Source organism: Leptonychotes weddellii, chromosome X (assembly GCF_054177405.1).
Source record: "Leptonychotes weddellii isolate Sample4059 chromosome X, ASM5417740v2, whole genome shotgun sequence".
Lineage (NCBI taxonomy): Eukaryota > Metazoa > Chordata > Mammalia > Carnivora > Phocidae > Leptonychotes > Leptonychotes weddellii.
The window spans coordinates 19,038,986-19,061,369 of record NC_138385.1 but is presented as its reverse complement, the minus strand read 5'-3'; positions in this window follow the sequence as shown (position 1 = coordinate 19,061,369).

Genomic DNA, 22,384 nt, shown 5'->3' with positions numbered 1-22,384 from the left:
GTTTGTTCATTCTCTCTCTGTCAAATAAATAAATAAAATCTTTAAAAAAAAAGAAATGGAAAGAGGATTTAATAATCCAATGTGAAAAAAATACATATCCTAATAAAAGGAAGAAAATTCCCTGTGAATGCTTCTATGCTATGGAAGAATTTACTAAGAACATGATTTCAGTAAAATAAGGTCTCAGACACAAGAAAATAAAATATCACATTGAGATGACAAGTGAGATTGTTGAGATAACAAAGCAATGAGATCAAAACAATACCACTACAGAACTAATAAACATTAACATTCATGAAACAGACTAGATATGGTTTAAAATCTAATTATTGAAAAAAGGAAGTACCTCAGATAATCATAGGGTATCCAGGAAAAAAGATAAATAATAAAGCAATTAGAGATAAGATTATGAGTGTATGTATATGTGTGTGCATTAGGCAAAGACAATCCCATCAGGAAATATATATACATACATATCTTTATAAGAAAACTCTTCTGAGAAAGAACTGACTCTGCAGAAGGCATTGGCACATCATGATCCACAAAAAACTGATAAAGAAATTGACATAGGAGACTCAAATCAACACATAATTTGGTTGAGTCATTGACTTTCAATGTTAATAAAAGAAACATTCATGCATTTAGCCATTAAACAGATTATGTATAAGAGGGAAGTTTTGGTTGATACCAGAATCCTCCACAACATTCAATGCCAGACGTTGGTAAATTATTATCTACCAAGTTCTGTGTAAGATAAAGGGTGACCCAAGTATATAATACCTCACCATGTTGCTCTGTAGAATAAAGGCTACAGAATGTCTTAAGCAAGCAAAAACTCAGACACTATAGCAACTCTGAGTTTTTCTTGAAAAAAATTACCTGAAGATAAAATCTGGTTACATAAAGATGAATATGATAAAACTTGGTTGATCATATAGTCATAATAATCAAGGCACCAAACTTGCCTGGGAGCAGGATATGGGCAGAATCCCTTTCATAATGACTGATACTGAAAACTTTAAATTTGCAACAGAAATATTATGGTGCCCCTCAAGCTTATGTAGCCAGCAGAGAACCATTTTAAATATATTTATTCCTTTTATCCATTGAATTCCATAGATGAGCTTATAGTCTAGTATAGAGAATAGATAAGAATTCCAAAACCTACATAATCCATGTCACCTTGGCCCTTGTTTCTAAATCATCATGTAGAATTTCAATGAATATTGATTGATTTTTCTCTACCACCTTCTCCCTTACTTCCTCAAAAAAATAATTTTATTTTAATAGTTATTTTGTGGCCAAAATTACAATAGACTCTTTCCTACATCTATATCTATCTATTATCTATCTATCTCTATATCTATATACATATAGATATCTCCTTTAATATTCATAATAATTCTACAATTTAAAGACATAATAGAGGCTCAGAGATGTTCAGTCAGGAGAAGTCAGGAAACTAGATTTAAATCCAGTTCTTTCTACTGTTAAACACCATCCCCTTTGAAGCTCCTGGTATCAGGCTCTGAATACAACAAACCTATTGCAAACACTTTTATCTACCTGTATTATATCAGTTCCCCAGTGTTCCCAATTACTAAACTCTCTAAGTTCAGAGTTTCTAGTACATGTTACATGACCCTATGCACTGCCCAAGTATATCAGAAATTTCAATGGAACTATGCTGAAGTATAGAAAGAAGGAGGCAAAAATGAGGCCACAGAAATTCCAGTTACTATGTCAAGTCAACTATGCCCTTTCCATCTGACTCCAAATTCAGACTCTATGATGGTAAAGTTGACAAAATGGAGAAATGTAGGAAATGTAGGAAGTCAGCTCATATATGTATGCTTGTGTACTATGTTTATGCGAGCGTGTGTGTGTGTGTGTGTGCGTGTGTGATGCATGCATTTTGCATGCAGAGAATAACTTAATGCATTGGGCCATATAGCTGTATTTTTATTTAAGATTTTCCTTAATAATCACCAAGTGGGAATTGATGTGATTAAATGAGATATTGTCAATTATATGCCACAGATACCAAAACCCAGATCTCTCAGGATTGCTGCTAACTTGGTCATGCAACTTATCAAAAAGGAAGCAGCTGTCACCTGTTTTTCCTCTCCCTGAAAGTTCAGAAATAAGAAAAGGTGATACAGAAAAAAGAAATGCAGACACATTTAAGCTGCAGCAGGGAAGAGAAAAAGTCATTTTGTTCTAATTAACTCTTCCTCACCCCATCAGGATTGAGAATAGTATTTTCTCAGCCTTTATGTCTAAGTGAGGCATGAGAAGGTTACACAAGACTATTCACTACCTCTGGAGAAGAAAGAGCCAAGGTTAGAACATTACAGCCCAATATTGTAACCCAGGAAATAGACCATAGCCTGCAGTTAAGAGCCCAGAGGAGACTGGTGTTTGAAATTCGATCTATTGAGTCAGAAACATTTCCTATCATATTGTCTCCATCCTCTAATTTGTCACAAGCATGGTGTTAAGTCAGTGGAAAATGCCTCAAACTCATTGCTGCCTGCAAAGTGTCATGGCAGAGTAAGTGAGTATCTAAAAACAGTGTTCCATTCTAGGGAACACCACTGGAAGACTTATTTGTCCTAAAATATCACTTCTCCCACTTCCCCTGCCCCAGTATGACTTGATACCTACAATTAATACCATCCAAAACAACATTTAACAGTCTTTAGACTTTAGAGTTATGCACATTTCATCAAGGTTCAGACATTCTGTTACCTGAGATGGGTGGCATCTTATTTAGCTAATTTAGTTGTAGAAACTAAACTACCATCAGGTGGCAGAGAGCAGAACCCAAGGGGACTATTTGATGCTGTGAAAAAATTAACCTAAGAGAATGTCCAAAGTATGAAACCCTATTTAGGCCTAGTAGAACACCATAAAAAGGTCTTCAGCATTCAGAAGTCAGTATGAGAGCCCTGGGATACTAGTAGGATGAAGAGAAGAAAGGGAAAGCTCTGCTGGTAACTAAGAGGGCACTGAAGAAGAAAAAAAGGTTATCTGTGTGCTGCATCTCTGGAAAAAGGTACAGTAAAAAGGGTACATAAGGTTTAGAAGGAGAGAAATTGTTGGTGTATGGTAAGTGTGAAGAAGATTGAAAATTCTGAAAGTGCAGGGGCAGTTTTAAAGAAGCAGAAGTTAGACATGAATTCTATATGAATATCCACAATTGGAAGTGTTCAAGAAGTATTTTTGGGAGGGCAAAATTACCCTACATAAGGTCTGGAGACTGTAAGAGAACAGCACTAGGTTGATATAAATAAGACTCTGATTAATTCAGTCGTGAAGAACAGAAAAATATGTATTTATAATTGCTAAACTACTCATATTAGTCTTCGAGAAACGACCAGCAATGAGAAAGGTACTAGGTATGAAGACTAGATATGGGTAAATGGCTTCATTTTAAAAAGTAGAAAGAATGTTGGATTCTGGAACAAAAATGTTGATTTCTAGCAAAATTCAAGAATGAGTTATTAAGAAGATGACTTTTAGGTATTTATGAACGCAGAAAATATGGGTTCTCCAAAAATTCATGTCCATTTCTTTTTTCCATAGTGTTACTTAGCTGGCAGATTTGCTGAATGCTACAATTAGAGTTCATGTAGATTTCAGAAATGGATGTGATAACCCTGGGAACCACACAGAATGATGCTGACTGGATTCAGGTAAGTAGATACTTTTGAAGTTGGATGACCACTGCCAGAGAATGCGCCCCAAAGAATAAATTAGTTGCAATCTGGACAAACAGGTATCTGTCATAGATCTTTTCCAGTCTATCAATAACTTGGGATAGTCCCCAAAAGTTCACTAATTGACCACATTTACAAATTAGCCAAGGTAGAAACAAATAATTAGTATGACATAATCATGATTCAAAGGCATCTCAACAGAATGGAATGATAGAACAAATGATATAATTTAATAAAGAACAGTTCTGAAAAAAAAACAAAACAAAAAACAAAAAACTTCCCCAGTTGGTGGCAGGAGGAGGTTAGTAGGCTTTCTGTTCTATGACCTGGTCAAGCCAAACCAGAATAAGGTATTTAGACGTGGGCATCACATTTTCAAAGGGATGTTGAAAATCAAGAGAAAGTCTAAAGGACTGGGCTAAGTAATTCTAAAACTATGACTTATAAAAAATATCTTAAAACCTGACAATGTCTAGGTGGCAAAGGCAAACAAAGAAATGGAGAGAGAAGTTAGACAAGGATGGCCATTACCTAACTGAGCAGCTATCATGTGGAAGAAGATGTAAACTTATTCTGTGCAGCTCCTGGGGTAGAATCAGGAGTAATGAGAAATTAAAAGAAGGTAAGTTCCAGTTCAATGTAAGGAGGTCCATGGACAGAATTGTATAATATTGTAAAATATTGAACTCTTTTGCTGTGGAAATGTTTAAGCAGACTAAATGCCTACCTGCCAAGGGTATAACAGTGTAGATTTCTGTATTCAGTGAAAGCTAGAAGATTGGACTAGATGACCTCTAAGGTCTCATCTAACTATAAGATTCTACAACTCTGCAAACTATTTTAGAAAATACTTTACCACAAAATTTTTTAAAATAGCAGATTCCCTTGGGGCAAAATATCTATTTGCTGTAAGATATCTAGTATTAGTTTCCAATAGAAGAATTACAAATATTTAACCTCAAGAATAATGATGGTAATTGTTAGTTGGTAAGCAAAATAGAGTATGAACTATAGATATTTAAAGATTTTATAAATATATGAATAGTACTCACGTGAAAAATTCCTTACTTTTGATTATTACAGAGAGGAAATATGGGCAGGGATGCCCCTGCTTATTATTTAACTCTTCTTTATTCAGAAAGTTAGTAAGCATACACAAAAATCACGCCCCACAAAAGTTCTACTATGCACTGGGTATTATTCAGATGCTATTTATTTTCTCAAGGAAAATAATTTTCTCAAGGAACACAAAGTCCAATGGGAATGGTGGACATAGGCATTAGGAGGGTGTTTCCCTGGAGAACTAGAGGCACCGCCTTAGCTTGCAGCTTTAGGCCTGAGTAGAGGTAGCACTTCAAACATATTGATGCGCTCCAGATAGGAGCACTGTCAGTATCTATCAGTGCCTAACAGTACCAGTACTAAAATCATCCCTTAGGTCCTTAATACCTGGGTTTTCTTTGGTTTTCTTTCTTTCCTTTCTTCTTTTTCTTTCTCTTTTCTTTCTTTCTTTCTTTTTTCTTTCTTTCCTTTTTCTTCTATAACCCTGACAACTCATTATGACCTAGATGACAACCCAGCCATGATAGAGACACCAAATGGACGTTTTGATGGGGGAAGGTATGCATTACACACCATGATGGAAGATAAAAAGCAGCACTGGGGATCAGGGCCAAGGGTGCTGACTGAAAAATAAGGACATAGATCAGTGTTTAACTTGTGTCCCAGTACATAGTTGGTACTCAATATACATGTGATGAATGAATGAATGAGTAAATGAATAAATGGGCAGAAAATATGAAGGAGTGTATACCTCTGTTTCTAAAATGCTATCTACATGCAATGATACTCTTATTCATCAATACCCTAAGTATTTAAATAACATGATATAAATTTAAAAAATTAGTTTCAGTATTAATTCAATACTGTGATTCTGGAAAATTTAACCAAGAAAGGTTTTATTGATTTGTTTTCACTTTTCATTTCCATCTTTCAGTTATAATACTTTTCCAAAGCTCTTTCTCTATCCTGATGCAGGGTATCTTGCTAGTCCCGCCTCATGAAAACTAGCAGACAGAAAGGATCAGAATAGCAAGATCAGAAAGGCATTTAATCCACTTCACTTTACATGTAGATCCTTGGTTTGCATCAAGTCACTTTTTGTCATCATGTGTTTATGTATTAAGGTTGATTATATCTAATTGTCTATTGAGTGTAAATACATGTAATCATAAAATTACAATGTGCAGTTACATAGTTATGCTACATAATTAAATAAATATCACCATAATGGTGTTGTAAAGATCTTCAGAGAGCCGTTGGAAAGAGATATGACTTAGTCTCTGGCAACTCTCAATACTCAGTTTCAAGGTATTTATATACTCATTTTGGGTGGTGGTTGCAGAGGATAGTAGAGTTCAGTATTATTAGTCCAGATTGGAGAAAAGAATAAGGGCAAGTAAAAATGACTATTTCTGAGAGGTTTTCCACTTTGGATTCAAATCAGCATTGTGTTGGGCTATTTTAACATGTTGATGTTTAGCCCCAAGCCAAGCTTAATATAATAAGAAGGATTGTACCCAAGGCCTATATATATATAGGTGATTTAGAAATAATTACATACTGGGCGCCTGGGTGGCTCAGTTAGTTAAGCGACTGCCTTCAGCTCAGGTCATGATCCTGGAGTCCCGGGATCGAGTCCCGCATCGGGCTCCCTGCTCAGCAGGAAGTCTGCTTCTCCCTCTGACGCTCCCCCCTCTCATGCTCTCTCTGTCTCTATCTCATTCTCTCTCTCAAATAAATAAATAAAATCTTAAAAAAAAAGAAATAATTACATACTTTCGAAAATTACTCAGTAACTATGTTATATATGAGCATATAGCCAAACTAATTTATAAAGGATCTACTACAATTATTTTTATAATCTTATGAATGCTCAGTACTCATTCCTTCTTCCACAGACACATGTTCGTTGTTTTTTTTTTTTTTTTTTGGTTTGATTTTCTGCCAGTCTTTTTAAAATTAATTTTTTTCATCATAAGTGTACTACACATGTTCAGTTTTATAATAATTTATCCCAGACTGCCAATGGTGGGAACAGCAGCCAGGATGTGTTTTTGGTTTCCTCAAGTCTTCAAGAAACAAGTAGTACAACATGAAGCTCTGACCATACCCCACAGAAGAAAGATTTCCAGTGTGACAACTGGAAATCTGGGTGGCTACTGGTCTCAAGGTAGGTCAAAGTTTTAAATACTATACCCAATCAGGTACCATGTTAGATGTTTATTAGGGGCTCTCCAGACTTGTTACATAACTAAAACAGAGACCCATCCTTCTGAAAAGTTGAAGGAGACACCCTTTTAACAGTGGATAAAAACCTTACTCCACCAGCATTTCCAATATGAGATTTCCTTTCACTGTACACACACACACACACACACACACAAATAGACCAAAACCCCATATAAAAAAGATGGCAAAAAAGATGTTAACTTTGACAACTCTTTTACATGTGTCATGTTGGTTTCCATTGTTTCATAAATGGAAATCATGGTGGTTCACTTGTTCACTTCAGTAAAATGTAGCCTCTTCACTGATAATGAGTAATATGCAAAATTGATCCATTTACATATGACTCTGAAAACTGCAGGAGTTATATCAGTTTGCCTCATCTGTTTCCATTAGAGTCTTCATCAGGTGCAAGGGGCCAAGTTTCATCTTTAGCAGCTTCTGGAAAATGTGCCAGACCAATGGCTGAAGGATGTATGTCTCCCTGCTAGTTTTTCCTGATGGTGACACAATGTGATTGACTATCTCAGACACACTAGGCAACTCTGTACTTATGCTTTTTACAGATACACATTTTTCACCCCACCTGTATGGAGTAGCAATAAACATTGTCAGGATCTATGGAAGTTTGTTGCATAGTACAAAGAATGATCTTTACACTGCAGTCACAAAACTAACTCCAGCAAGCTTTAATCCACAAAATGGGCAAATGTAAGTATATCTCTAAAATTTGGTACATAGTACATGTTAATATATAATATAGTTACTGAGAAATGAATCTAAATTTTCAATTCTTTAAAGCTCTATAGATTATTCTGATGAGTAGGCTGTGGTTTCAAGGCAAACTATAAGCAGGAATGTCCATACATCTAAAGTAAGTGAATTCTGTCTTTATAGAAAATTTGCTACTTTTACTCTCATCTGCCAATATGATATCTCTACAATTATATTCATTTAGAAAGAGGCTTTCTGGAAATTTGTGTATTGTAAGTAGATTCAACTGCCTTTTATTCAAGAGAGGTAGCACATAAACTAGTTTGCATACCCTTTCACCTGATTAACTTGTCAATATTCATTTTCTCCTAAAGACCACAGAGCCCTGAGGGGATAACATGAAGCTTAGATGGCTTTGATTTTCCTTAACTATTATTTATGGAGCAACTATTTTGTGTCAGATACTATTCTAGGCTTGTATAAGGAAATACATAAGATTAATCAACATGGACTTTGCTCAGAAAGGAGTTCACAATTTAATGTGGGAGACCTACTTGCCTGAAAAACTGTTTTGATGAGTAGTGAGAAAGGAATTTCTAGAGCCAGAAACAAAGTTGGCAGGTTTACTACCAATTTCCTTCAGTGAACCATGGAAGGAGATTGTCCTCAAAATAAAGAGACCCCTATTAACAAAATGAGGCATCTGTTCCTGAATTGAAGACATATATTATTTTCAAAAGACTTCAGCATGCTCCCCCCCATATTTGCTAACAAAGAAACATATATTTAATTCCTTGCTCAATTTCCTTGAAAAATACTCAACTGAAGAAGAAAAAGACAATAACTTCATGACACTGATAGGAATTGAAAGTGTCTGGCCTGGAAGAAGACTTGACATGACCGTTTGTGGTCCTATATTCACTTCTCTAATTGTTCATGACTCATATAAATTAAACATAGTAATTTGTTGATTTCATAACTATACTAGATCTAACTAAAGTTTCATTTCTCTGTTATAAAATACCTTGCTGAACAATCAAAGACTCAAAGAAGAAATCAATAGGGAATAAAAAATGTATCTTGAGAAAGGAGTAACATCATCAACATGGTAGAATAGGTCGAGATCCCAGCCTCTGTCTCCCAACAAATAATGAGATTAGTGATCTCAACTATTAAATAGCTATCCATGAACAAAAACTGCTCTAGGAAAGTTCTGGAGTCTACTTAAGGAACTTCAACACAGTGGAAAAAAAAAAACTGAGAATAACCACACAAAAAAAGGTAGGAATAACCACCTCATTTTGCCTGCATCATCCTATCCCCAGAATTGTTCAGTGCCAGGAGGATACTCCTCAGCTAGAAAGAGTTCCCCTCACTGAGAGATAGAAGAATGAGTGAGCAGCTTCCCAGCTTTTTGAGGCAATATATGAAGGACCCACTTTGGTTTCACTCCACCCAGTCACTGGCAAAGCTGACTGAAGACAGCTAGGAAAAGGAAGAAAATCAGGGGCTACCAATATAGCTACACAACCTAGTGGAAGTACCTAGTGACCTACTCTGAGGATGACCCTAGCAGATTTCACCACTGAAGAAACCAAAAGGGCCAGCATAACTACCACATACCCTCACAAATTTTACTGGGTTTTGCTCCACAGGTATTCGTGTTCACTGATGCCACCTACCTACCTGAGCCCTTTCCTGCTCTCTAACTTCAACCCCATCAGAGCCCAGAACCCACACCACCAGCCAACTCAGGCATCTGCAGCTGTGTGACTGCAATACACCAGCCCAGACCCAGAGAGCTGACCACCCCCCACAACCACATACACATTTGGGGTAGCCCCATGTCCTGTGTGCTTGCATGCCTGACACCTGTCACCATCCTCCATTGCCGTGTGTCCACCCATGGCAAGGTCTTATAGCCACATAAGTGCATGTCAATAGGCAAAGCTCTCAAGCTGCTTGTGGGCTTGAATTTGGGCCTATCTCCTGCCACAGGCCTATACTACTGGATATACCTGCAATTCCACCACAGATGCCCAGCTGCACACCAGCTTTTACTGCTGTGTGAATACCCTGAGAGATACCATGAGGCTATAGGACTGCACACTGATAGCCAGGGCTCCAAAATCTACTTGTAAGCCTGTATTCCTGTCTTCTGTCACCAACCTGCACTACTGGGCCCACTTGCTGTTAGTCCCCCATCTCTGTACCTGCACACTCCTGGCCTGACCTGTCATGGGCTTCCACTGATGTGTACATGCCCATGGAGAGACTGTGCAGTCATAGGAGTATTTGCAAAGAGTCAGGGTCCCTGAAGCTGTGTGTGAGCCCAGATTCAGCCTTATCTCCTATCACTGGCCTATACCAGTGAACATACTTACTGCTAGCCCTTCCAGCTGTAAACCTGCATGCCCCCAACCTTACCCCTGACATTGGCCTTCACTACCATGTGACCATGGTGAGAACCAGAAGCTATGGTAGTGCATGCTAACAACACTGGCCCCTGTATCTGCCAGTGCACTTGCAGTTGCTGCTTTCCCTGGCCCCCAACACTGCATGTGTGTTTCCAAACATCCCCTGCCACTACATAGGCACCAGCAGCTAATACCCACAGAAAAACATGTTCATGCCACTTGGTATAGTCACTACCAATGCCTACCCTAATACCTAGACACTGAACCTGGAATCACCATTTAAGAATCAAACTGCCCTTATGGTCTCTGCTGAACACCCTGCAGTGCTCATCAAGGGCCACACAGCTGTCAATGCTATAGACCCCAATGGCATGAGACAAGAAGTAATCATGCCCCCAGGACCTGGATCCAACATATGCCTCCCGCATTTTATATCCTGAACCAGTAGACCCTGGGTCATGTCAGTTTCCACTATGATCCCAGCTACAAGTGAAGGCCTTTTCTTACCAAAGTGAATTCATAAAGTCTGGAAGAGGTAACTGCTTCTTCAAATGGTTGACCACTTACATAAAAGCTACAGGAATCATGAAGAATCAGGAAAACATGACTCAACCAACGGGACACAATAAATTTCCAGTTATTGACCCCAAACAAATGGATATATATGAATTTGCAGACAAATACATCAAAATATTGTCTAGAGCTACACAGAGAGCTATAAGAGAATGCAGATAAGCAATTTAATGAAATCAGAAAAACAACATAAGAACAAAATGAGAAGCTCAATTAAGATTTACAACATCTTTTACAAAACTTACAAAATTTGGGGGCTGAAGAATACAATGATTAAACTGAAGAACTCAGTAGAGAGCTTCAGGAGCAGACTGGACCAAGCAGAAGAAAGAATTAGTGATCTCAAAGACATGATTTGAAATTATCCAGTCAAAGGAGCAAAAAGAAAAAAGAATGAAGAGGAATGAAGAAAGTCCATGGGACTTATAGGGCACCATTATGAAAAACAGTCTATTCATCATTGGAGTTCTAGAAGGAGAAGAGAGAGAGAGAAAGGGGCAGAAAGCATATTTAAATAAATAATGGCTGAGAAAGTCCCAAACCTGGGCAACTATTTTGACATTTAAGTTCATGAAGCTAACAGACCACCCTAAAATTTAAATTTAATACCATCTTCTCCAAGACACATTATAATAAAACTGGCTAAAATCAAAGGCAAAGAGAATTTTAAAAGCAACAAGAAAAAAATTATCTCATATAAGGAAACCACCATAAGTCTATAAGTGAAACATTCTAGGTGAGGAAAGAATGAGATGATATATTCAAAGTGCTAAAAGGGGAAAAAAAAAAAAAACTGGAAACCAAAAATACTTTACCCAGCAAAATATTTCAAAAATGAAAATGAAATAAAGGCTTTCTATGTCAAATAAATACTGAGGAAGTTCACTGTCACTAGACCTGCCTTATAAGAAATGCTAAAAGGAATTCTTTAAGGGGAAACCAAAGGACTCTAACCAGTAACATGAAAACATATGAAAATATACAACACATTGATAAAAGTTAAGTATATAGCCAGATTTGGAATACTCTAATATTGTAATATGGGGTGTTGCCACTTAATTCTAGTATAAAGGTTAAAGGACCAAACTATTAAAAATAACTACAGCTACAATAACAGAGTTCTTGTATGCAGTCAAAGTTAAGTTGTTGTGGGAGTGGGTTTGGAAGATGGCAGCAGAGTAGGAGGACCCTTGGCCTACCTTGTCCCACAAATGCTACTAGATAATTATCAAATCATTTTAAATACCCCAGAAATAACTTGAAGATAAGCAGAACAAACTCCAAAACTGAAGGCAGAGAAGAGGCCACACCCAAGAAGATAGGAAGTGTAGAGATGTGATTTGGGAGAGAGACTGATTATGGCTACTGTTGTGGGAAAGGAGCCAGGGTCCCAGAGAAGGGCAAGAGACAGAGTAGCACACAAAGGAGCCCACACGGGGAAGCCAAATTCCCATAGCAACTGACTTGGAAAGCAAGCAGGGCTATATTTTGTAAGTTCTTGAAACCAGCAGAGCTTAAAGCCTGAGTTTTAAAGATCAGTGGGATTGGCTCTGAGAGAAGCACCAGAAGGCATTGGGGCTGCTCTAGGAGAAACATCGGGACAAACAGCCCATGGACATACAGTGTGGAAGCAGCAATCTGAAGAGTGCCTGGAGCAGAGATTGGAGAGGTTATTTGCTCATCTCAGAGCATGTCCCAGAGAGGCAGCATTCATGGAGAGACCCCTCTGGGAGCAAAGAGACTGGAAGGCACCATTTCCCTCCCTGCCCCTTAGCATAAACACAGAGCCACCTGGGAGAACCAGCACAGCACTGACACTCCCTATATAACTTGCTTACACCAAGTCCCCTCCCCTCACTGTGCTCCAGTGGAAATGCCTGTCCCAATCATACTTTCCTCTGTCCTGACACAGCAGAACCTTCCCCAAGGGGACTGGCCTAAACCCCTGTCAACACCACATCATCTCCCAACCCTGGAGATTTGAAGGGCCTTGATTATGGTAGAAGTGGTGACAGGTCTCATTTCACAAGTAGACCAGAACACACCCAGTAAAAACTCACCACATTCAGGCCAGGGGCCAAACACTGCACAATAGGCAAAGAAAACCTTGGCAGTTGACTGACCTAAAGGATAAAACAACCAGGACACAACAGCAAACACATGCAGCACACATTGGAGATGCTCCCAGAAGCACCAGACCCTGTGGAACAGGGGACATTACACTGCAGGGCACTACAGGACCTCTTTAGCATAAGACCATTACCCTCAAGAAAAAGAAATGTAGCTGACTTTCCTAACACAAGGACACAGGCACAGAGAATTAGATAAAATGAGAAGACAGAAATATGTCTCAAATGAAAGAACGGGACAAGGCCACAACCAGAGATCTAAGTGAAACAGATATAAGTAGCATGCCTGATAGAGAATTTAAAGTAATGATTATAAGGATACTCACTGGACTTGAGAAAAGGGTGGAGGACATGAGTGAGACTCTTAACACAGAGATAAGGAATAACAGAGCAGATATAAAATGTTCAATAAATGAAATGAGAAACATGCTTGATGTAATGAACAGCAGGCTGGAAGAGGCAAAGGAAAGAATTAATGACCTAGAGGACAGAGTAATGAAAAGTAATCAAGCCAAAAAAAAGAGAGACAAAAAAGAACTATGCAAAACAAGACTAGACACGGGAACTCAGTGCCTCCCTCAAATGTAATAACATTCATATTATAGGGATCCCAGAAGAAGAGAAAGAAAAGGGAGTATAAAATTTATTTAAAAAAATAATACCTGAAAACCTACCTAATCTGGGAAAGGAAACAGATATGCAGATCCAGGAGACACAGAGAATCCCCAACAAAATCAAGAAAAGAGGATCCTCAACAAAACAGATTGTGATTAAAATGGCAAAATGTAGTGATAAAGAAAAGCAACAAGACAAAAGAAGACTGTTACATACAAGGGAAATGCCATAAAACTATCAGGGGATTTTTCAACAGAAACTTTGCGAGAAAGAAGGCAGTGGCATGATATATAAAGTGCTGAAAGGGACAAATCTGCAGCCAATAAGACACTATCCAAAAAGGCTATCATTCAGAATAGATGGAAAGACAAAACGTTGTTCAGAGAAACAAAAACAGTTCTTGAACACTAAACCAACCCTGAAATAAATATTTATTTTTATTTATTTTTTTATTATGTTATGTTAGTCACCATACAGTACTCCATTAGTTTTTGATGTAGTGTTCCATGATTCATTATTTGCGTAGAACACCAAGTGCTCATTGCAATACACGCCCTCCTTAATACCCATCACCGGGCTAACCCATCTCCTGCAACCCCTCCCATCTGAAACATGTAGATTGTTTCCCAGAGTCCATAGTCTCTCATGGTTTGTCTCCCACACTGATTTCCAACCCTTCATTTTTCCCTTCCTTCTCCTAATGTCCTCCATGCTATTCCTTATGTCCCACACGTGAGTGAAACCATATGATACTTGTCTTTCTCTGCTTGGCTTATTTAATTTAGCATAATCCCCTCCAGTTCCATCCATGTCAATACAAATGGTGGGTATTCATCATTTCTGATGACTGAGTAATATTCTTTTTTTTTTCAAAGATTTTATTTATTTATTTGAGAGAGAGAATGAGATAGAGAGAGAGAGCAGGAGAGGGGGGAGGGTCAGAAGGAGAAGCAGACTCCCTGCTCAGCAGGGAGCCCGATGCGGGGCTCAATCCCAGGACTCCAGGATCATGACCTGAGCCGAAGGCAGTCGCTTAACCAACTGAGCCACCCAGGCGCCCCTGAGTAATATTCTATTGTATATATGGACCACATCTTCTTTATTCATTCATCTCTTGAAGGGCATCTCGGCTCCTACCACAGTTTGGCTATTGTGGACATTGCTGCTATGAACATTGGTGTGCATGTGCCCCTTCTTTTCACTACATCTGTATCTTTGGGTTAAATACCCAGTAGTGCAATTCCTGGGTCATAAGGTATCTCTATTTTTAACCTTTTGAGAAACCTCCATACTGTTTTCCAAAGTGGCTATACCAACATGCAATCCCACCAAAAGTGTAAGAGGGTTCCCGTTTCTCCACATCCTCTCCAACATTTGTTGTTTCCTCCGTGTTAATTTTTGTCATTCTAACTGGTCTAAGGAGGTATCTCAATGTGGTTTTGATTTGAATTTCCCTGTTGGCTAATGATGTTGAACATTTTTTCATGTGTCTATTAGGAATTCGTATGTCTTCTTTAGAGAAGTGTCTATTCATGTGTTCTGCCCATTTTTGACTTGAATATTTGTTTTTTGGGTGTTGAGCTCTTTATAGATATTGGATACCAGCCCTTTATCTGTAGTGTCAATTGCAAATATCTTCTCCCATTCCGTGGTTTGTCTCTTAGCTTTGTCGACTGTTTCCTTTGCTGTGCAGAAGCTTTTTATCTTGATGAAGTCCCAAAAGTTCATTTTTGCTTTTGTTTCCCTTCCCTTTGGAGAAGTGTCTTGAAAGAATTTGCTGTGGCTGATGTCAAAGAGGTTACTGCCTATGTTCTCCTCAATGATTTTGATGGATTCCTGTCTAACATTGAGGTTTTTCATCCACTTTGAGTTTATCTTTATGTATGCGGTAAGAGAATGGTCAAGTTTCATTCTTCTTTATATAGCTGTCCAATTTTCCCAGCACCAATTTATGAAGAGACTTTTTCCATTGAATATTCTTTCCTGCTTTGTTGAAGATTAGCTGACCATAGGGTTGAGGGTCCATATCTGGGCTCTCTATTCTGTTCCATTGATTTATGTGTCTGTTTTTGTGTGAATACCATGCTGTCTTGGTGATCACAACTGTGTAATACAGCTTGAAATCAGGCAACGTGATGCCCCCAGCTTTGTTTTTCTTTTTCAACATTTCCTTGTCAATTCGAAGTCTTTTCTGATTCTATACAAATTTTAGGATTGTTTGTTTCAGCACTTTGAAAAATGTCATTAGAATTTTTTGGGGATGGTGTTGAAGGTATAGATTGCTCTGGGCAGCATAGATATTTTAACAATGTTTATTCTTCTGATCCATGAGTATGGAATGTTTTTCCATCTTTTTGTGTCTTCTTTAATTTCTTTCATGAGTGTTCTGTAGTTCCTAGAGTATAGATCCTTTACCTTTTTGGTTAGGTTTATTCCGAGGTATCTTACGGTTTTTGGTGCTATTGTAAATGGAATTGATTCCCTAATTTCTCTTTCCACAGTTGCATTTTTAGTGTATAAGAAAGCAACTGATTTCTGTGCATTGATTTTGTATCATGCCACATTAGTGAATTGCTATATAGTTCTAGTAATTTGGGGGTGGAATCTTTTGGATTTTCCACATGAGGTATCATGTCATCTGTGAAGAGAGAGACTTGGACTTCTTTGCCAATTAGGAATGCCTTTTATATGTTTTTGTTGTCTGCTTGCTGAGGCTAGGATTTCTAGTACTATGTAGAAAAATAGTGGTGACAGTGGGCATTCCTGTTGTGTTCCTATCTTAAGGGAAAACTCTCAGCTTTTCCCCATTGTGAATGATATTTGCTGTAGGCTTTTTATAGATGGCTTTTATGATATTAAGGTATGTTCCCTTTATCCCTATACTTTGAAGAGTTTTAATCTGGAAAGGATGCTGTATTTTGACAAATGTTTTTTCTGCATCAATTGAGAGGATCATATGGTTCTTGTCTTTTCTTTATTAATGTGTTCTATCACACTGATTGATTTGTGAATATTGAATCACCCTTGTATCCCAGGAATAAATCCCAACTGGTCGTGATCGATAATTCTTTTTTTTTTTTAACTTGTTTCTTTTTCAAATTTTTTTATTAACATATACTATATTATTTGTTTCAGGGGTAAAGGTCTGTGATTCATCAGTCTTACGCAATTCACAGTGTTCACCAAAGTACATACCCTGCCAAATGTCCATCACCCAGGTACCCCATCCCTCCCACCCCCCTCCACACCAGCAACCCTCAGTTTGTTTCCTGAGATTAAGAGTCTCTTATAGTTTGTCTCCCTCTCTGGTTTCACCTTGTTTCATTTTTCCGTCCCTTCCCCTATGAGCCTCTGTCTTGTTTCTCAAAATCCTATCAGTGAGATCACATGCTACTAATCTTTCTCTAATTGACTTATTTAGCTTAGCAAAGTACCCTCTAGTTCCAACCACGTCATTGCAAATGGCAAGATTTCATTTTTTGATGGCTGCATAATATTCCATTCTATATATATACCTCATCTTCATTATCCATTCATCTGTTGATGGACATCTAGGCTCTTTCCATAGTATGGCTATTGTGGACATTGTTCCAATAAACATTGGGGTGCATGTGCCCCTTCGGATCACTACATTTGTATCTTTGGGGTAAATACCCAGTAGTACAATTGCTGGGTCAAAGGGTAGCTCTATTTTCAATTTTTTGAGGAATCTCCATACTGTTCTCCATAGTGGCTGCACCAGCTTTCATTCCCACCAACAGTGTAGGAGAGTTCCCCTTTCTCCGCATCCTTGCCAACATCTGTCATTTCCTGACATGTTAATTTTAGTCATTCTGACTGGTGTGACGTGGTATCTCATTGAGGTTTTGATTTGGATTTCCCTGATGCAGAGTGAGGTTGAGCACTTTTTCATGTGTCTGTTGGCCGTTTGGATGTCTTCTTTGGAAAAATGTCTGTTCATGTCTTCTGCCCATTTCTTGATTGGATTATTTGTTCTCTGGGTATTGAGTGTGATAAGTTCTATATAGATTTTGGATACTAGCCCTTTGTCTGATATGTCATTTGCAAACATCTTCTCCCATTCTGTCGGTTGTCTTTTGGTTTTGTTGACTGTTTCCTTTGTTGTGCAAAAGCTTTTTATCTTGATGAAGTCCCAATAGTTCATTTTTGCCCTTGCTTCCCTTGCCTTTGGCAATGTGTCTAGGAAGAAGGTGCTGCGGCTGAGGTCGAAGAGGGTGCTACCTGTGTTCTCCTCATGGGTTTTGATGGATTCCTGTCTCACATTTAGGTCTTCCATCCATTTTGTGTCTATTTTTGTGTGTGGTGTAAGGAAATGGTCCAGTTTCATTCTTCTGCATGTGGCTGTCCAATTTTCCCAACACCATTTGTTGAAGAGACTGTCTTTTTTCCATTGGACATTCTTTCCTGCTTTGTCGAAGATTAGTTGAACATAGAGTTGAGGTTCCATATCTGGGCTCTCTATTCTGTTCCATTGGTCTATATGTCTGTTTTTGTGCCAGTACCATACTGTCTTGATGATTACAGCTTTGTAATAGAGCTGGAAGTCCGGAATTGTGATGCCATCAGCTTTGCTTTTCTTTTTCAACACTCCTCTGGCTATTTGGGATCTTTTCTGGGTCCATACAAATTTTAGGATGATTTGTTCCATTTCTTTGAAAAAAGTGGATGGTATTTTGATAGGGATTGCATTGAATGTGTAGATTGCTCTAGGTAGCATAGACATTTTCACAATATTTGTTCTTCCAATCCATGAACATGGAACGTTTTTCCATTTCTTTGTGTCTTCCTCAAATTCTTTTATGAGTATTCTATAGTTTTCTGAGTACAAATCCTTTGCGTCTTTGGTTAGATTTATTCCTAGGTATCTTATCATTTTGGGTGCAACTGTAAATTCTTTTAATGTACTGTTGGATCCTATTTTCTAGGATCCTGTTGAGAATTTTGGCATCCATATTCATCAGGAATATTGGTCTGTAATTCTCCTTTTTGATGGGGTCTTTGCCTGTTTTTGGGATCAGGGTAATGCTGGCCATGTAGAACAATTTTGGAAGTTTTCCTTCTGTTTCTAGTTTTTGAAACAGCTTCAGTAGAATAGGTATTATTTCTTCTTTAAATGTTTGGTACAAATCCCCTGGGAATCTATCAAGCCCTGGACTCCTGTTTTTGGGGAGGTTTGTGATCACTTCTTCAATTTCATTACTGGTTATTGGTCTATTCAGATTATCAATTTTTTTCCTGCTTCCATCTTGGTAGTTTATAAGTTTCCAGGAAGGCATTCATTTCTTCCAGGTTGCTTAATACATTGGCATATAGTTGTTGATAATAATTTCTAATAATTGTTTCTATTTCCTTGGTGTTAGTCATGATCTCTCCCTTTTCATTCATAATTTTATTAATTTACGTCCTTTCTCTTTTCTTTTGGGTAAGTCTGGCCAGAGGTTTATCGATCTTATTAATTCTTTCAAAGAACCAGCTTCTAGTTTTGTTGATCCACTCTACTGTTTTTCTGGTTTCTATTTCATTGATCTCTGCTCTAATCTTTATTATTTCTCTTCTTTTGCTCCGTTTAGTTTTTATTTGGTGTTCTTTCTCCAGTTCCTTTAGGTGTAAGGTTAGCTTGTGCATTCAAGATTTTTCTACTTTTTTGAGTAAGGCTTGGATGGCTATGTATTTCCCTCTTAGGACTGTCTTTGCAGTATCCCATAGGTTTTGGACCAATGTGGTTTTTTTCTCATTGGTTTCCATGAATTGTTTAAATTCTTCTTTAATTTCCTGGTTGACCCATTCTTTATCAGCGTGGTGTTTAGCTTTCAAGTGTTTGAATTCCTTCCAAATTTTTTTCTTGTGATTGAGTTCCAGTTTCAAAACATTGTGGTCTGAAAATATGCAGGGAACATTCTCAATCCTTTGGTATTGGGTGAGGCCTGATTTGTGACCCAGTATGTGATCTATTCTGGAGAAAGTTCCATGTGCATTTGAGAATGAGGATTCTGTTGTTTTAGGGTGGAATGATCTGTATGTATCTACAAAGTCCATCTGATGCAGTGTGTCATTCAAAGCATTTGTTTCTTTGGTGGTCTTCTTCTTAGATGATCTGTCTATTGCTGAGAGTGGAGTGTTGAGGTCCCCTACTATTAAAGTATTATTGTCAATATGTTTCTTTATTTTGGTTAACAGTTGGCTTATTAAGTTGGCTGCTCCCATGTTGGGGCATAGATATTTACCATTGTTAAATCTTCTTGTTGGATAGACACTGTAAAGAATGATATAGTGTCCTTCTGTATCTTTTACTATAGTCTTTAGCTTAAAATCTAATTTGTCTGATATGAGAATTGCTACCCCAGCTTTCCTTTGAAGTCCATTGGCATGATAAGTTGTTCTCCATCTCCTCACTTTCAGTCTAGATGTACCTTTAGGTTCAAAATGAGTCTCTTTTAGACAGCATATGGTTGGGTCCTGTCTTTTTATCCAATCTGCAACCCTGTTCCATTCCATGGGAGCATTTAGGCTGTTCATGTTTAAAGAGACTATTGAAAGATAAGATTTTATTGCTATTGTTTTGCCTGTGAAGTTGTTGTTTCTATAGATTGTCTCTAAATTTCTGGTCTAGGATGTGAGGGCAATCTGGCTGCGACATCTGTCACCCCATTGATCGCCAGGGTTGATTCAGTTGATCCGGCTGGCTAGGCGGGTGTCCCCTTCCTCCCTCACCACTCCATGTGCATCCCTCCCGAAGCTGCGCACTCGGTCGAAGAGGACGACCTTCCCCGATAGAGGAGGACCGTTCTTCGGTCAAGGGTATACAAGTAGCTGCACTCCCCTGCTAGAACCTCCAAACAAGCTCTAAATTTCTGGTCTATATTACTCTTGGGGTCTTTCTTCTTTTATAGAACCCCCTTAATATTTCTTGCAGGGCTGGCTTGGTGGTCACATATTCTTTCATTTTCTGCTGGTCCTGGAAGCTCCTTGTTTGTCCATCCATTCTGAATGACAGCCATGCTGGATAAATTATCCTTGGCTGCATGGTGTTCCCATTTAGTACCCTGAATATGTCTTGCCAGCCTTTTCTGGCTTGCCAGGTCAATGTGGACAGGTCTGATGTTATTCTGATGTTCCTCCCCCTGTACATAAGAAATCTCTTCCTCCTAGCTGCTTTCAGCATTGCTTCTTTGTTTCTAAGATTTGTGAGATGTACTATTATATGTCGGGGCATTGATCTGTTCTCATTGATCTTGGGAGTGGTCCTTTCTGCCTCTTGGACACGAATGCTTGTTTCTTTCCCCAGATTAGGGAAGTTCTCAGCTACAATTTGCTCAAATTTATCTTCTAGTCCTCTCTCTTTCTCCACCCCTCGGGGATACCAATATTTCTGACATTGGAACATTTCATGTTGTCATTAATCTCTCTCAGTCTGATCTCTTGGGCTTTAAGCTGTTTTTCCCAGGCCTCCTAGGTTACCTTCTTTTCTATCATCTTGTCTTCTAGCTCACTAATTCATTCTTCTGCCTCGTTTACCCTGGCTGTTAGGGTATCCTGTTTAGACTGCCTCTCATTCATAGCATTTTTAAGTTTGGCCTGATTAGATATCATTTCTGCCCTTAGAGATCCCTAGTATTTTTCTCAAGCCTAGATATTGACTTCATAATTGCTACTCTGAAGTCTATCTCTGACATCTTGCTTATATCCACATCCATTAGGTCTGTGGCAGAGGCCATAGTCTCTGATTCTTTTCTTTTTGGGAGTTCCTCCTCTTAGTCATTCTGTTGAGGGGTGGTTGAGGGAACGTAGAGAGTCCAAAGTATTAACCACGACCCAAGCAAGATGCACCTGTTTTATGGGGACACTAGTGCTGTCATCCTTTTGTTCTTCCAGCCTGTCTTCTGGGGGAGGAGCCTGCCACACCCTTACTCAGGCAACCCTGCTTGTGTAGAGTTGCTCTGCCATGTGTCAGGGGGCTGGGCTCAGTGAAAACTGGTTTTTTGGGTTTTTGTTCTCTGGTGGCTTTCCCTTGCCTCTCCTTCTGTTCTTCCCACCACTCATTCTCTCTCTCTCTCTCTCTCTCTCATAAGTAAATAAAATATTTTTAAAAAGGAATAAGGTAACAAGAAACAAAGAAGGACACTATATAATAGCAAAGTGGACAATCCAACAAGAAGATATAATATTTTTTAATATTTATGCACTCAATATGGAAGCACCCAAATACATAAAACAGTTAGTAACAAACATAGAAGAACTAATTGATAGTAATATAATAATCATAGGGGACTTTAACTTCCCACTTACATCAGTGGACAGATCATCCAGTCAGAAAATTAACAAGGAAACAATGGTTTTGAATGGCACACTGGACCAGATGGATTTAACAGATGTATTTAGAACATTCTATGCTAAAACAGCAGAATACACATCCTTTTCAGGTGTACATGGAACATTCTCCAGAACAGAACACAAATTAGGCTACAAGACAAGCCTCAACAAATTCAACAAGACCGAAATCATACCATGCATCTTTTTTTGACTAGAATGCTACTAAACTAGAAATCAAACACAAGAAAAAATCTGGAAAGACCACAAATATATGGAGGTTAAATAATATGCTACTAAACAGAGAATGGGTCAACCAAAAAAATCAAAGAAGAAACCCAAAATTACATGGAAACAAATGAAAATGAAACACAGCAGTCCAAAACCTTTGGGATACATCAAAACCCGTTCTAAGAGGGAAGATTATAGCAATACAGGCCTATGTCAATAAGCAAGAGAAATCTCAAATAAACTAACCTCACACCTAAGGGAGCTAGAAAAAGAACAAACAAAATCCAAAACCAACAGAAGGAAGAAAATAATAAAGATTAGAGCAGAAATAAATGATATGTAAACTAAAAAAATATAAAAAACAGTA